This window comes from Chelonia mydas, chromosome 17, assembly GCF_015237465.2.
Source record: "Chelonia mydas isolate rCheMyd1 chromosome 17, rCheMyd1.pri.v2, whole genome shotgun sequence".
NCBI classification, from domain to species: Eukaryota; Metazoa; Chordata; order Testudines; family Cheloniidae; genus Chelonia; species Chelonia mydas.
This window is the reverse complement of record NC_051257.2, coordinates 19,095,627-19,112,160: the sequence shown is the minus strand read 5'-3', so window position 1 is coordinate 19,112,160 and position 16,534 is coordinate 19,095,627. Positions and strand designations below refer to the sequence as shown.

Genomic DNA, 16,534 nt, shown 5'->3' with positions numbered 1-16,534 from the left:
CTCACTTCATCGGATGCATTCAGTAGAAAATACAGTGGGGAGATTGATATACACAGAGAACATGAAACAATGGGTGTTACCATACACACTGTAACGAGAATGGATTTTTTACCTTCAGTCCTTTTGGTATGATGTCCATCTGTTTGCATTTGGAAAGGAAGATGATGTCTGTCTGTAACTGTACGAGTTTTTTCATGAAGTTGATAGATTTCCACTCCATACGGCTAAATTCAGTGCCTTGCATAATGACAGGTTTCAGAGTAGCAGCGTGTTAGTCTGTATCTGCAAAAAGAAAAGGAGGACTTGTGGCACCTTAGAGACTAACCAATTTATTTGAGCATAAGCTTTCGTGAGCTACAGCTCACTTCATCCATTCTCGTTACAGTGTGTACGGTAACACCCATTGTTTCATGTTCTCTGTGTATTTAAATCTCCCCACTGTATTTTCCACTGAATGCATTCGATGAAGTGAGCTATAGCTCACGAAAGCTTATGCTTGTATAAATGTGTTAGTCTCTAAGGTGCCACAAGTCCTCCTTTTCTTTTAGCTCAGGCAGTTTAAGATCCAGTTCAATCCCGGAAGCCACCGACCCACCAAGGCACGTGGGTTAAGAAGTTACAGCCCGTACGTTCCCATCTGCAGCATGTGCTAGGCAGTGATGTGGGCGGCTGCTTTCCAAGGTGTACCGACCAGGCTGTCTCTTGGAAGTCAACGCACAGCTGGCACTGCTCTGTTCCCCTTCCACCCCCACGTGGATCCTGCCCAAGTGAAGCATGAGGGCTGCAAACTCACCTCCCCTGAAGCAAAACCAGGAAAAGGCCCTGTGTTCCATTTGGGTCTAATGATAACACCCTGTCCTGCCCTCGCCCACCCCTAGGATCTGCCCTGCTCTGCTAACTAATTTTGTGGGGGGTTGTTTTTTAGCGGCGGGGCAGAGCTCTGTATACTAGGTGGCACCAGTTTTCAGGGGGAATCCGAAAGGGCTCCAGCAGGAGTTAGTTTAGGAAGAGGTTGAACCTGAGCTCCACTCCGAGTTGTTCCCAGCCCCGGCTCCAAATGAGACTGCCAGGCTGCCTGCTCCTGGGACATTAAAGCAACAGGCAAAGCATGCATGGGGCAAGCTCAGCAACATCTGCCTTTAGCCAACCACGGAGCAGCAAACGAACAACAAATGAAAACAACAGGGATGAGGAAACAACCTAGGGAAAAGCAGTTGTGAACTAGAGTGTCACTCCAGAACCACCAGCCAGCCCAGGAGAGCTAGAGCACGAGAGGAAATTTACCCCAGTTGAGGATCTGCCCTAAAATGCTTAGCTCTAAGATCTTTCCACCCATACATCTCCAAGAACTGTACAAAGGTGGGGAAACTGAGGCACAGAAGACCTGGGTTCTATTCTTAGCTCGGCCATTGACTTGATGTGTGACTTTGGCCCAGTCACTTATGCCACAGTAGTCAAATTATGGGATACCGATTTGGAACATCTGCGTTTTTAGGCGCCCAACATGACACCCTGGGTAGCTTCTTAATGGCGCCGAGCCCCCTGCAACTCCCACTGACTTCAGCTGGAGTTGTCGGGGCAGGGGGAGGGCTCAGCATCTCTGAAAATCAGGCCCTGGGTGTCTCACGTTCAGCACCCGCAATCCAGGGCCATTTCTGAAATATTTATCCTCGGTGACTCAGCCATCGATTTAGCAGCAGAGCCAGGAAGAGAAGCCAAGAGGGCTGCAGGCTGGCATCTTGCCCACCACAGCACAACAGCCACTTCCTAGGGACAGAGATGTAGCCTTTCTCCAGTAGCAAAAGCATCAGCTGGTTCCGGGGGGCCAGAAGACAAGACCACCTCTTAGCAAAGCCATGATCCATCTACTCCACTATTCCGTCTCTGAGCAGCACCAGATGTGTCAGGGGAAAGTACAAATCTAATAACCTGCCTGCAGGGGAAGTTTCTTCCTAACTCCTATCACTTCGGACTTGTTTGCATGGGAAGTTATGCCAAAATCAGGTAGAGGGTGAATTTAAAGTCCTTTCGCTATCCCGGTCAATATCCTTATACAGACAGGCCCTGTGTGATTCGTTTCCTCCCTGAAGTATCAACCTAACCCCCATCACTTAGCAGAGCTTGAAGCATGAGGGTTTATATATCTTAGTACAGGTCCTTGGTTCAAAAACACGTGGGAGGTGGTCATCATGGAGAAGTTAACTCAGCCCCTATGGCCCTGCTGCAAGAAAAGAACCAAGGCGAGGACAAATCTTGAGCTAGCCGGTTCCTGTCTACTGACTACGCTAACAACAGACTCTCCCACGCTGGGTGCTCTCAGTCTGTGCTTTGGCAGGGTGATTTGGATAGCTGGGTACGTGCGTATGGGGTATCGGCAAGCGTCCACCCACGGAGCAGCGTGGGAGGGAACGTGGAGTTGTGCTGGCCCTAGGAATGTGACATGCGACAAGGGAGTCTTTGCAGCCCACATCCTCGAAGGTGTTTAGGCACCTGACGCCCGTGAAATCAATGGGAGTGAGGTGCGGATCTGGGCCCCTGTATCCGGCGTGGCTCTGTGCCGATGCTGCCAGAGATTGGGCCCCATCGTGCTGGGTGCTGTACGTACACATAGTGCTAGACAGTCCCAGCTCCCAAAGAGTTCCCCATCTAAACATCCAAAGGCAATCCCAAACCAGCATTCGTCTCTCTCAGCTGCCTCTTAGCAGACTGGAAGGCTGGCCTTGTGGTTAAAGCCCTCAACTGAGACTCAGCAGCTCTGTGTGCAGCCCCCAGCATTGCTGCAAACCTCCCATATGGCCTGGGACAAATCACTTACCTTCTTTGGCCTGGATTGTCAAAGGCATTTAGGCTCCCAACTCCCAGTGATTTCACTGCCTCAGCTTCCCAGCTGTAAAACAAGGATAAAAATCCTGTCTTGTCAATGTAGAGGCTCAGCTCTTTGAGGCATGGGCTGTCTCTTATTGTGTTTGTACAGCGCCCAGCACAATGGAGACTCGATCTCGTCTGGGGCCTCTCTGTGCTTCCCTAATACAAAGGTGTCGTTAGACTCTTGTGCTCCAATACAGCGTTGCTGGCTATTTTACCTCGACACTTTATGCCCAGGAGTCAATGAAGATCTCTCATGTAAACACCACTGAGCTCTTTGATAGGGCTCTGGTAGCAAGATCACGTCTCCGCAGCACACAGAAGGGAGCCCTGTTTGTACAAAAGCAGATCTCACCCTGCTTCCACACCCGGTTCTGCTGACGACCAAATGCAGAACTTGTTTTCTGGATACGCAACATAACTTCTTCATCTGTTAAAGGGTGGTTCAGGAAGACCCTTTCTAAGGTTTGTAAATGTGGCCCTGGTGTGTAGAGCCATATCTTTACAGCTGTTTGGGTTGACAATCTGAACACTTGGGCTCCGGTTAGTGCAACCTGTCTTTGGAATGCAAATTGTCCGGCCAAAGTTCAGAGGGAGATGCAAAGTGAGACATCACATCCTTATCCGCAGGGCGTGCTGTCAGCAGGCAGCAAGTTGAGGATTATCACCAATGAGCTTCCAGGATCTTTGTGGATGCACACAAACGTAACAGATTGGAGTTTGTCCAAGGAGAACCTTATCTTTACGACCAGGGTGGATCACAAATTGCTTCATCAGACACAGCTTCGAAGAACAGTCTGATGATTTAGCAACAACCACATGTATGATGTCGGAGACATCTGGTACCATTCCATCCATCCATGTCTTCACCGAGTGGTCAGATAGTGTTCCCTGGGCATCTCCAGAGCCTCCAGAAACAGGGCCCAGATTCTCACCTCAGTTACACTGTGCGAACTCGTGGCAACTATTCTAGCTGATTGAATCTGGCCCAAGGACAGTTGATCATAACCAAGTCTTTGGTCGGGTCTCCTGTTTTCTTCCCTGGGCTGTTCTGGAAATTGTGGACCCGTAGATATATCCCAGGGTAGGTCCTCAGCCATAGCTCCGTTGGTTCCAACGAGGAGCTGCTCCTCTAACAGTGCTGCTGCATCGTGATAGAAAACCACATTAACCCTGGGAGTTCACAGTGGATGATATTGTCTCCTATCAGATAGAGAACTCTCACCAATATTTGACATGCTGTCGACAGTTTAAAAAAGATACCTCTTTAATACCAGTCACGTTTTGAGCCCTTTCCCTTAAGCCCGTCCCTTGTAATGGTGTCAACTTCTAGTGGTCCTGTTTCTTGGTCCCAGATCATAGAATCATAGAATATCAGGGTTGGAAGGGACCTCAGGGGGTCATCTAGTCCAACCTCCTGCTCAAAGCAGGACCTATCCCCAACTAAATCATCCCAGCCACGGCTTTGTCAACCCTGACCTTAAAAACCTCAAAGGAAGGAGATTCCACCACCTTCCTAGGTAACCCATTCCAGTGCTTCACCACCCTCCTAGTGAAATAGTGTTTCCTAATATCCAGCCTAAACCTCCCCCACTGCAACTTGAGACCATTACTCCTTGTTCTATCATCTGCCACCACTGAGAACAGCCGAGCTCCATCCTCTTTGGAACCCCCTTTCAGGTAGTTGAAAGCAGCTATCAAATCCCCCCTCATTCTTCTCTTCCGCAGACTAAACAATCCCAGTTCCCTCAGCCTCTCCTCATAAGTCATGTGTTCCAGTACCCTAATAATTTTTGTTGCCCTCCGCTGGACGCTTTCCAATTTTTCCACATCCTTCTTGTAGTGTGGGGCCCAAAACTGGACACACTACTCCAGATGAGGCCTCACCAATGTCGAATAGAGGGGAACGATCACGTCCCTTGATCTGCCGGCAATGCCCCTACTTATACAGCCCAAAATGCCGTTAGCCTTCTTGGCAACAACGGCACACTGTTGACTTATATCCAGCTTCTCATCCACTGTAACCCCTAGGTCCTTTTCTGCAGAACTGCTGCCAAGCCATTCGGTCCCTAGTCTGTAGTGGTGCATGGGATTCTTCTGTCCTAAGTGCAGGACTCCACTTGTCCTTGTGGAACCTCATCAGATTTCTTTTGGCCCAATCCTCTAATTTGTCTAGGGCCCTCTGTATCCTATCCCTACCCTCCAGCGTATCTACCTCTCCTCCCAGTTTAGTATCATCTGCAAACTTGCTGAGGGTGCAATCCACATCATCCTCCAGATCATTAATGAAGATATTGAACAAGACCGGCCCCAGGACCGACCCTTGGGGCACTCCGCTTGATACCGGCTGCCAACTAGACAGGGAGCCATTGATCACTACCCGTTGAGCCCGACGATCTAGCCAGCTTTCTATCCACCTTATAGTCCATTTATGCAGTCCATACTTCTTTAACTTGCTGGCAAAAATACTGTGGGAGACCGTGTCAAAAGCTTTGCTAAAGTGAAGGAATAACACGTCCACTGCTTTCCCCTCATCCACAGAGCCAGTTATCTCATCACAGAAAGCAATTAGGTTAGTCAGGCGTGACTTGCCCTTGGTGAATCCATGCTGACTGTTCCTGATCACTTTCCTCTCCTCTAAGTGCTTCAGAATTGATTCCTTGAGGACCTGCTGCATGATTTTTCCAGGGACTGAGGTGAGGCTGACTGGCCTGTAGTTCCCAGGATCCTCCTTCTTCCCTTTTTCAAAGATGGGCACTACATTAGCCTTTTTCCAGTCATCCGGGACTTCCCCCGATCGCCATGAGTTTTCAAAGATAATGGCCAATGGCTCTGCAATCACATCCGCCAACTCCTTTAGCACTCTCCGATGCAGTGCATCCGGCCCCATGGACTTGTGCTCGTCCAGCTTTTCTAAATAGTCCCGAACCACTTCTTTCTCCACAGAGGGCTGGTCAGCTCCTCCCCATGCTGTGCTGCCCAGTGCAGCAGTCTGGGAGCTGACCTTGTTCATGAAGACAGAGGCAAAAAAAGCATTGAGTACATTAGCTTTTTCCACATCCTCTGTCACTAGGTTGCCTCCCTCATTCAGTAAGGGGCCCATACTTTCCTTGACTTTCTTCTTGTTGCTAACATACCTGAAGAAACCCTTCTTGTTATTCTTAACAGCTCTTGCTAGCTGCACCTCCAGGTGTGATTTGGCCTTCCTGATTTCACTCCTGCATGCCCAAGCAATATTTTTATACTCCTCCCTGGTCATTTGTCCAATCTTCCACTTCTTGTAAGCTTCTTTTTTGTGTTTAAGATCAGCAAGGATTTCACTGTTAAGCCAAGCCAGTCGCCTGCCATATTTACTATTCTTTCTACACATTGAGATGGTTTGTTCCTGTAACCTCAATAAGGATTCTTTAAAATACAGCCAGCTCTCCTGGACTCTTTCCCCCGTCATGTTATTCTTCCAGGGGATCCTGCCCATCAGTTCCCTGAGGCAGTCAAAGTCTGCTTTTCAGGGTCTGTATTCTGCTGCTCTCCTTTCTTCCTTGTGTCAGGATCCTGAACTCGACCCTCTCATGGTCACTGCCTCCCAGGTTCCCATCCACTTTTGCTTCCCCTGCTAATTCTTCCCGGTTTGTGAGCAGCAGATATTGCAGGGATATGAAGTTAGTCCGGTAGATCTCAACAGACATTCATTCCATTGGGCCCTGTACTCAAATTGTATTTGATGGTGTGGCTTTGCTAACAACGTGAGTAAGTAGAAGGTCGGTTGAGGGCATTGACTGTTGTTCCACATCACCAAGTGGCTACAGTAATACATTTAGGACCGGCAGCCAGCAAAATGTTCATACTACTGACACGATGGATGGATACGTTGTCTTTACAAAATCCACTTTGACATGAAGAGGAGCACTCCTCCTTGATGGACCAAAACCAGCTTTGAGTGTATCACACAGCTTCTTTGTTGGTCTGACTCAGGCCTGGTCTACGCTAGGAAATTAGGTTGGCAAACTGCATCGCTCAGGGGTGTGAAAAATCCATAGCCCAGAGTGACGCAGTTAAACTGACTTAACCCCTGGTGTAGACAGTGCTAGGTTGATATCACCTCTCGGGGAGCTAGAGTGCCTGCACTGACGGTAGTGTCTTCACCAAACCACGACAGAGGTACTGCTGTAGCATGTTAAGTGTAGACAAGCCCTCAAGGTCTTCTAATAGCTCAGCCAATGTACCTTTAGTCTGATCTTTCATAGCCCTGCACCCAGATATGCTAATATCTCTCCATCTGTAACATCACCCAGGTCTTTTTAGTCCAGAACCCCCCTCACCTAGCTCTGGCAATGCACCTCAATGCTGACCCTCTTCTTCCAGTCACACCCAACTATCCTCGACACACAGCTCAGCCAGTGCACCTCAGGTTTGACTGAGAGCCTCCTTATTATTCCGGCTCTGCCCGATGCAGCCTCTTGAAGCCTGCACAATAATACTGTAGTATGAATCTGAACCTGTACCCTGTGCGGGTACACCCCCCCCCACGCTACCCACACCTGGAAAACTGTGTGCAGTTCTGGTCGCCCCATCTCCAGAAAGATGTATTAGAAGTGGAAAAGACACAGAGAAGGGCAACAAAAATGATTAGGGGGATGGAACAACTTCTATATGAGGAGAGATTAATAAGACCAGAACAGTTCAGCTTAGAAAAGAGACGACTAAGGGGGGAGATACGATAACGGTCTATAAAATCATGAATGGTGTGGAGAAAGTTAATAGGGAAGCGTGATTTATTCCTTTACATAACATTAGAACCAAAGGTCACCCACTGAAATTAATAAGCAGGAGGTTTAGAAAAAACATAAGGAAGTATTTCTTCACACAACACACAGTCAACCTGTGGAACTCATTGCCAGGGGATGTTGTGAAGACCAAAAGTAAAACTGGGTTCAAAAAAAGAATTAGTTAATTTCATGGACAGGTCCATCAGTGGCTATTAGCCAAGATGGTCAGATGTAACCCCATGCTCTGGCTAAGCCTCTGACTGCCAGAAGCTGGGACTGGATGACAGGGGATGGATGTCCTGTTCTGTTCATTCCCTCTGTAGCATCTGGCACTGGCCAACGTCAGAGACAGGACACTGAGCTAGATGGACCATTGATCGGACCCAGTATGGCCGTTCTTATGTTCTTTATCTCGCAAACTTTTCCAAATGTTTTGTAAACTTGCAGACACATGTGCACGCTTGGTGAATCTGTAAAACATTTAAAACCTCCTCCCCTGTTCCTGAGATCAGAATCTGACCCTCACTAATTCCAAAGAAAAGAGAAACCAAAGCAGTTCAAAAACATAGAAGAAAGCTGGAGCTATAAATCAATTGCTAAGCAACAGCACTGGTATCTCTCCGGTCACATGCAAGAAGAAGATTTCAACAAAAGGCATCATAATAAAAACTACCAAAGACTCAGAAGGGGGAAAGAGCAAAGTCATGTTATCCACTGCTCCCCCTACCCGTGCAGGACTGTTCCCTGCAAAATACTTTGTTTAGTCTTTTATAGCTGACCCTGAATTTTGCAGGGGAGAAAACTGACACACTCCACCCCCTATGCTTTTCCAATTTTTCCTTTGGAGACACAAATCTTTTTCTCTCTTTGCAGCTGTTGTCTTTAAGGCAGGGAACATAAAGGTTCTTTAATCTTCCAGGTGATTCTCTTGCTTTGTGCTGCTTCCATAATCCTGCCTTTATCACCCACAGGCAAAAATGTAACCATTCGTGTTCATCAGATATGGGTGCTGGAGCTGCCTCTAGTTCTCATTCAGTCCTATTAAGCCTGTTTGATGTCAGGGAGCTAAGGAGCTAAGCAGTGCAGAAAATTTAACAGAGATTTGAGATTAATCTGCATAAGTAAATCTTCTGTAAAACACCAAGTTACTGATGACTGATTACAATTTTTTTTAAACTAGATTTTCTGTGCTGGAAGCCTCAGATCATAAAATACCCATCTTTAATCCCATTCTCCAGCCTCGCTAGCTGTCTCTGTAACCGGTTGTTTTTGTCAGGCCTTGATAATACAATAGAATCTGATAACATTTTGTATAGCAGCTTTTATCCAACCTCTCTCTGAAAATGCAGTAGGACAGATGTCATTTCCCTCTCCTTGTGCCAGTAAGAGATGAAGAGATGAGAAGAGACTCAAAGAAGATTTGAAACGAGATGGTTAGAGCAGCTGGGAGGCTACGAGTCTTGCAATATTTGTGGTGTTTCTTAAAGCCCCAGCACCCAGAGTCATGTGATTATGTGAGACTCTCAGCTGTCATTTCAGTCAAAAGTGAGTGGCTAGGCTTTCTGGGTGCAGAGAAAAGCTTGAAAGTGGGACCAGCATGTGACCTGAAGGCAAAGAAATAAACCCAAGTCTCATGGTTTTTAAGCCAAACTTATGATTTGGGGGCAGGGGCGGGGGGTTGGTTCATGGCTTTGGAGCAGCTGGGGTCAGTGACACTGTGCACCTGCCTGTCCCAAGCACAGGAAGGGGTGGCTGAGAACTGGGTCCTGCTTTCATAAGGCAGCAGCTGGGACGGAGTGGCCACGTGCACTCGCCTGAGAGGGGCTTTGAACCGCCTCCCACCTGGGCTGGGATGGGTCTGTCAGCAAACTCCCCGTACACGTGGGTTCCAAGGAGGATCAGGCCAATAAATTGGGGGGGGACATTTGCTGGGGGGGGTTTCAAAGGCCCAGAAGGTGCCAGTTGGGCTGGGGGAGCCCCAGTGAGGCCCCAAAGAAACGACAGGGGGAGGTTGGGCGTGGCACATTAAGTCCCCAAAGCTGTGGCAGTGGGAGGAGTTGGGGGACCCCCCCAAAAGACCCCAAAACTGGAAGGGGGATGGGCTGGGGGAGCCCCCAAAAAAGCCCCCAAAACTGGGGGGTGGGCTGGAGTGGGGGAGCCCCCCAAAAAGCCCCCAAAGCTGTGGCAGTGGGAGGAGTTGGGGGACCCCCCCAAAAGACCCCAAAACTGGAAGGGAGATGGGCTGGGGGAGCCCCAATAAAATCCCCAAAACTGGGGGGGTTGGGGGAGCCCCCCAAAAAGCCCCCAAAACTGGGGGGGTGGGCTGGAGTGGGGGAGCCCCCCAAAAAGCCCCTAAAGCGGTGGCGGGACGGGACTGGGGGAGCCCCCTCCTCCCCCGAGCCCCGGGCGGGTGGCTGCTGCTGAGGCTGGGGCAGGGCGAGCTAGAGGCGGGGGTGGGGGAAGGCCGATGGCCGCTCCGCACTACAAGTCCCAGGGTGCCCCGCGCGGGGGGCGCATGCGCGCTGGGCGCTCTGTCTCGGCTGCGAGGGAAGGCGCTGCCCCCAGCAGCTCTCGCTGCCTCCTGCCCAGCGCTGGCCGGAGCGGAGCGGCGCCCTGAGTGGCGGTGAGGGGCGCCCCGGGCCTCTGAACGGCGCGGGTCGCGGGGGATGCCTGGGGGCAGAAGGGGGGTACTTGGGGGGGGGTCTGACCTCTGCGGGGGGCCAGGCAGGAGGGGGGGAGTCTGGCCCCTGGGGGGCGGGGGGAGGCCAGGCAGGAGGGCGGGGGGGGGGGGAGTCTGGCCCCTGGGGGGCGGGGGGAGGCCAGGCAGGAGGGCGGGGGGGGGGGGAGTCTGGCCCCTGGGGGGCGGGGGGAGGCCAAGCAGGAGGGCGGGGGGGGGGAGTCTGGCCCCTGGGGGGCGGGGGGAGGCCAGGCAGGAGGGCGGGGGGGGGAGTCTGGCCCCTGGAGGGCGGGGGGAGGCCAGGCAGGAGGGCGGGGGGGGGGAGTCTGGCCCCTGGAGGGCGGGGGGAGGCCAGGCAGGAGGGCGGGGGGGGGAGTCTGGCCCCTGGAGGGCGGGGGGAGGCCAGGCAGGAGGGCGGGGGGGGGGGGAGTCTGGCCCCTGGGGGGCGGGGGGAGGCCAGGCAGGAGGGCGGGGGGGGGGGGAGTCTGGCCCCTGGGGGGCGGGGGGAGGCCAGGCAGGAGGGCGGGGGGGGGGGAGTCTGGCCCCTGGGGGGCGGGGGGAGGCCAGGCAGGAGGGCGGGGGGGGGGGGAGTCTGGCCCCCGGGGGGCGGGGGGAGGCCGGGCGGGGGGGGGGGGGAGTCTGGCCCGCGGGGGGAGGCCGGGCGGGGGGGGGGGGGAGTCTGGCCCCTGGGGGGCGGGGGGAGGCCAGGCAGGAGGGCGGGGGGGGGGGAGTCTGGCCCCTAGGGGGGCGGGGGGAGGCCAGGCAGGAGGGCGGGGGGGGGGAGTCTGGCCCCTAGGGGGGCGGGGGGAGGCCAGGCAGGAGGGCGGGGTGGGGGGAGTCTGGCCCCTGGGGGGGTGGGGGGAGGCCAGGCAGGAGGGCGGGGTGGGGGGAGTCTGGCCCCTGGGGGGGGTGGGGGGAGGCCAGGCAGGAGGGCGGGGGGGGGGAGTCTGGCCCCTGGGGGGAGGCCAGGCAGGAGGGCGGGGGGGGGGAGTCTGGCCCCTGGGGGGCGGGGGGAGGCCAGGCGGGGGGGGGGGTGGGGAGACTGGCCCCTGGAGGGGGGGGAGGCCAGGCGGGGGCGGGGGCATGACAGTGGGGTCCGGTCACTGTGAGAATCAGAGGGCAGTGTTGTGGGATGGGGATCTAACTCTGAGGTCTGGTCACTGTGGGGTATCTCTGGGAGGGCAGGGAGGTGGTGGGTGGAGTAACTTGAGGTTCCCTTGGTGATTTGGGTGGAGGTAACTGATCCCTTCATTTCTTCCTTTCTCTAGCGAGAAGTGTGTCTCTGCGAGTCAGGGGATTTGTCTGTGCCTGGCGCTGGAACTGCTCCTCAGGTTTGGGCACGTCTCATTACTCTGGGTGGGCATTTAGAGCCTCTGTCTGTTCTGGAGATTTTACTCCCACTTTGCTATTCAGTCCTCTCTCTTCCCCCGCCCCATCACCCCATCTGCTGGGATCTGACAGGCCTTCTCCAGCTCCAGGGACATAAAGCCCTTGTGCCCAGCCTACTCTATTACCCCTCTCTATCCCCCTCCCTAGAGGGCTGTGGGTGTCTACCACCTTCAGCCTCCTCCAGCGTGCACACCCAGCTTTGCAAACAATCTGTCAGTGTTGTTCCCCTTGCAGAGCATGCACCTCCCATTCAACATCACTCCTTTCATTTTCGATATCGACTGTCTCCACTCAAATATGACCCTGGTTTCTTGCAGGTGCTAGTGACAGACACCCCCTAAAATGCAAGGGGAGACTCAGTCCACTCAGTTCATTCCCAGATAACTATACGCTGAGAATTTAAAGTGGCACCAATTAAAGCTAGTTACTTTTAAAAGAATGAGTAACAGTTTCAGATCTCACACCTGCCCAAGTCCTCCTGCCAATGTGCGTGGGTTTAAAATCACATGTTCTTATTTTTTAAAATGTTTCTCCCTCCTTCCCCGGTTGCTGTGTGCAAAACCTCCACAGACAACAGGGGAAACTGACTAGACTGGCAACCGTGAAACTGACTATGCGCAAGGTGCTGTCAGTGTCCAAGCTGTAAAAACAGAGAGATGCTTTGTCCTGATCATAGCTGCACCCGTGCAAACCCCGTGGATGGGCAAAGCTGTACAATGTGGGCTAGTGCAGTGTATCATTGCTCGGAGCTGGGGTAAGCTGCACTGGTGAATGGAGCTAAGCCTTGCGTCTCTTTCATCCTTCTACTATAGTAACATTTGGCCAGTCCCTGCCCAGAAATTCCACTGGCTGAACTAAATCAGTGCATCTCCATTGCACGCTAACTCACAATCAGCTCCTCCTAAGCTGATGTCCATGTTGCGAGGCGGATATGAGTTTAGCTTGCAAAGGGTTTGTGCCGACTTAATTAAATCTGTTTAGAAACCCGTTTAGTTCAATCAGAGCGATTTGTGGTAGCCCAGCCTTTGTTTGTTCCTTGGGAAAGCACTTTCAGACAGATGCCAGTTTTTAAACTGATGGTGACCCTTTAAGATAACAATTTATTTTCATTCTCAAAAGTTATGAAATGTCTAGGACCTAAAGATTTTTTTTAAATCTTGCATCTTTTAAAGCAATTTGCTTTGATATTTGGAAGGAAGTTCTGTGGGAGCTGCCTTTTACAGAAATGAGATTAATTTTGACTTGGGGTTAACTTTTCAAGTGCTAAAGGCCCATTTTCACTTAGTTTCAATGAGATCTAGGGCACGTAGGGTACATCTACCCAGCAAGCTCTGAAGACCCCACTCCCTAAGCTTCAGATACCGAACATCTACACGCTATTTTTAGTGCTGTAGTGTGAGCCCAAGTCTGTAGACCCAGGCTCTGAGACTCACTGCCGTGGGATCCTGCTTGCTGTGTAGACATGCCCTAAATGCCCAGGTGACTTTTGAAAATGTTACCCTTGTCTTAACTGTAGGACTTTTTCTTCCTCAGGGTCTGATCCTGCAAATGCTACCAGTATTCCCATGGGGACACCGTGCCTGATACTGTTTACTGGATGAGGCCCTTGGTCCTGCTCCTGCATTTGGACCCACAAGGGTCCAGTTGTAGGTTCTGGACTTTAGACTGTCAGTTGTTCCTGGCAGGCAATATCTGTGGTATTATGTGGCTGCCCATTGCTATAGTATCTGAGGATTGTGAGGTAGTCAGTGTGTGTAGCCTCACAACACCCTGTGCTATTCCTATGTTACCGCTGAGAAACAGAAGCAGAGGGTGACTTTCCCAGAGTCATACATGAAGTCTGTGGTAGAGAAAGGAATTGAACCCACATTTCCAGATTCCTAGGGTAGCGTCCTAACCACCAGACCACTCTTCCTCCCTAACTGGGCCTTTTATACGGATCGACCATATAAATAGTCATATCTGAGTTTGATTCTTTAAAAGGACACTGACCACTTCTTCATAATATTTCCAGTCGGAATTCCTGGCCCATGTTACAAAGAGCACTTGGTTTACTAAAATTGAACTAGTGTTGAAAATCTAATTTTCTTTTTGCTGTTCATGCTGATTGTTTGTAGTGATTCTCTTAGCCTGGGCAAATAAATATTTGCTGAGATAATATAAGCCAAAAAGTGGAAACTTCCGTTTTGCTTTCAGGCTCTCAGTGGAAAACCCCACCCCCAAGAGAATGTGAGCTTAAAAGCAACTGTTTCTCGTTTTGCATTTGAACAGCACCCTAAAATATCTGTGTAAAACCCTTTTCCACTGGAGTGAAAAGAAATGAATGGATGCATGTCTGTTGAGTTTGGTATAAACGTGTTTATACAGAATCTGAAGTGCTGGCCAGCTTTGAGTTGACATTGTTTCTTTAGTGCAAACCTTCCTGATGAAGGGTCTGATCCTGGGAGGTGCTGAGTGCTTTCAGCTCCCCTTGGCTTCGGTAGTAGTGGAGCGAATTTAGAATTTTGCAGGCTGATCTCTGGACTGGTATGATCTGAGGGGCGCGCTCTGTATTAAGTACGTCTACACTATGAGCTAGGGGCGTGATTCCCCTGCTCATGTATGCACACGGAAACCCATGAGTGTGTACTCAGCTTTGGCTCCGCTGCTGCTCTCTGTGCTTAAGTGGCTAGTAATACTCGTGATAGCTCTTACGGAACAGTGCAAGTATGAGTGTGACGGGTTCCCCCCCCCCCAGGGTGCCACCTGGAACTGGGGTACCACTGAGCCCTCTGACTCACCAGCCTGGGCTCCCTCTCACACTGTGCTGCTGTGAGAAGCTGCAGACCCGCTCCCACTCCTACACTTCCACCAGCAAACACACAGGTCGGGACACACCCAGCTGCAGTTACGCACAGGCTGACCAGCCACTCCATGAACCAACAATAGAGAAGCTACAGCCAAAATAACCACCAGCTTCCCAACTTAGGACCCCAGAGCTGTACCGTCCTGCCCTGGTCGAAACCCTGACCAGTATGAATTTATTATCCAGTTCGCCTCCCCCTCAATGTGGAGAGGAAATGCCCCTGCCCCTTGAGCTAAGATTCCCAAGCACTTCATTCAAATTCACTGGTTTAGATGAAAACATAAAATAAGTTTATTAATTACCAAAAAAATAGATTTTCCGTGATTATAAGTGTTAGCAAACGGATCCCAGCAGATTACTTAGTCAATAAACAAAACCGCAAACGAAGCCTAAAATACCAGAAAGGTAGGATATGAATTAGCAGATTCTCACCCCTGGCTGACAATACCAGCAGGCTTGCAGATTGTCAAGCCACAAGCTGCACTTGCTTTGCATCTTGGGATTCCCACCCCTGTTCCAAGTCCTTTTCTTTAGGAGATTCTCTTAGGTCTTCAGTTGTGGGGGAGTGAAGAACAATCAATGAGGTCACTCTCTGCCTTATATAGCTTTGGCATATGGCAGGAATCCGTTGTCCCAAACTCAGTTTGTGGAAAAACACTTTTTTTCCATGCTTTTTTCATGCTTTGTGTGTATAAAAAGATCTTCTACACTTTCCACAGTATGCATCTGATGAAGTGAGCTGTAGCTCACGAAAGCTTATGCTCAAATAAATTGGTTAGTCTCTAAGGTATCACAAGTCCTCCTTTTCTTTTTGCGAATACAGACTAACACGGTTGTTACTCTGAAACCTGGAAAAACACTGGTATCCAAGATGGAGTTCCGTGTCATGTGGCCTGATCACATGCCTTTGCATACTTTGCTGAGTTATAGCAGCCATTTCTTAGGCCTTGTGTACACTGGCACTTTACAGCGCTGCAACTGTCTCTCTCAGGGGTGTGAAAAAACACCCCCCTGAGTGCTGCAAGTTTCAGCTCTGTAAAGCACCAGTGTAGACAGTGCACCAGCGCCGGGAGCTGCGTTCCCAGCCCTGGTAGCTACTCCCCTCGTGGAGGTGGGGGGGGGTTTTAGAGCGCTGGGAGAGCTGTCTTCCAGCGCTGTGCCGTGACTACCCAAGCCACAGGGCAGCGCTTTAACGTTGCCAGTGAAGACGTTCCCTTGCAAGCTCACCAGGTTGGGGAGAAGCTTCTCCTAAGGCTTATTGTTTTTCCTAATGGCCCATTACCTTGAATAGGCTCTTCACAGCCCCCTATCTAGACTGGAAGCACTTTGCCCAGTGGGTGTCCCCCAGGTGTGACTACATGTGAAATACAGATACATAGTCAATATTCATAACTTCAGATACCAAAATGATAATGCATACAAATAACATAATCATATTCAACAAAATCATAACCTTTCCAATGACACCTCGTACAAAATGCATCATAATTATGCCATAATCATATAATTATATCACTATGAAGAGTATGGGGTGCAGTGTCCCAATGGGCACATGAATAAGGGACGCAAACCCCAGCTCGCAATGTGTGTAGCCTTAGTGTCTCTTGATCTTGGTTGAGGCCTCTGCTGTAAATACTAACGATTCATTCTGATAGTGAAAAGGCTCTGGAGCCGGAAAGTCATTCCGATGACCTTGAATCAGGTTGCCGTCTTAATTTTTTAATGGTTGTGAAAACGCTAGGATTGCACAGGGTGGCAAACTAGTGTACAGTTCAGTTCTCTCTTATATCAGGCTGTCTGATTTCCTTCTCTACGTTCACACTGCATTTGCTCGTAGTACTTTTTCTAGTATCCAGATGGGTTTGCATTTCTACCTCAAACGCCCTTTGATATTTTGTCAGCCTGAGATCAGCTCTGTAAAGGAACCTTGTGGGTAGTGAATTATCGATGGACGATTGTAAATGCCCAGTGGTATTTATGCAAGTGGATATG

At 50.7% G+C, this 16,534-nt stretch overlaps 1 protein-coding gene across 7 annotated transcripts in view; it reads left to right on the top strand.

The window, feature by feature from the left end:
* The first annotated feature begins 10,014 nt into the window (after window positions 1-10,014).
* DTX2 (deltex E3 ubiquitin ligase 2) overlaps window positions 10,015-16,534 on the top strand; it is a 61,518-nt gene continuing 54,998 nt past the window's right edge. For 2 of the 7 annotated variants that reach the window (XM_037880284.2, XM_037880283.2), the window contains exons 1-2: window positions 10,111-10,254; window positions 11,577-11,639. The gene's annotated coding sequence lies outside the window, so the exon portion shown is untranslated. Of the gene's footprint in view, window positions 10,255-11,576; window positions 11,665-16,534 lie in introns of all 7 variants that reach the window. The other 5 variants (XM_037880285.2, XM_037880277.2, XM_037880282.2 and 2 more) reach the window with 5 other exon arrangements.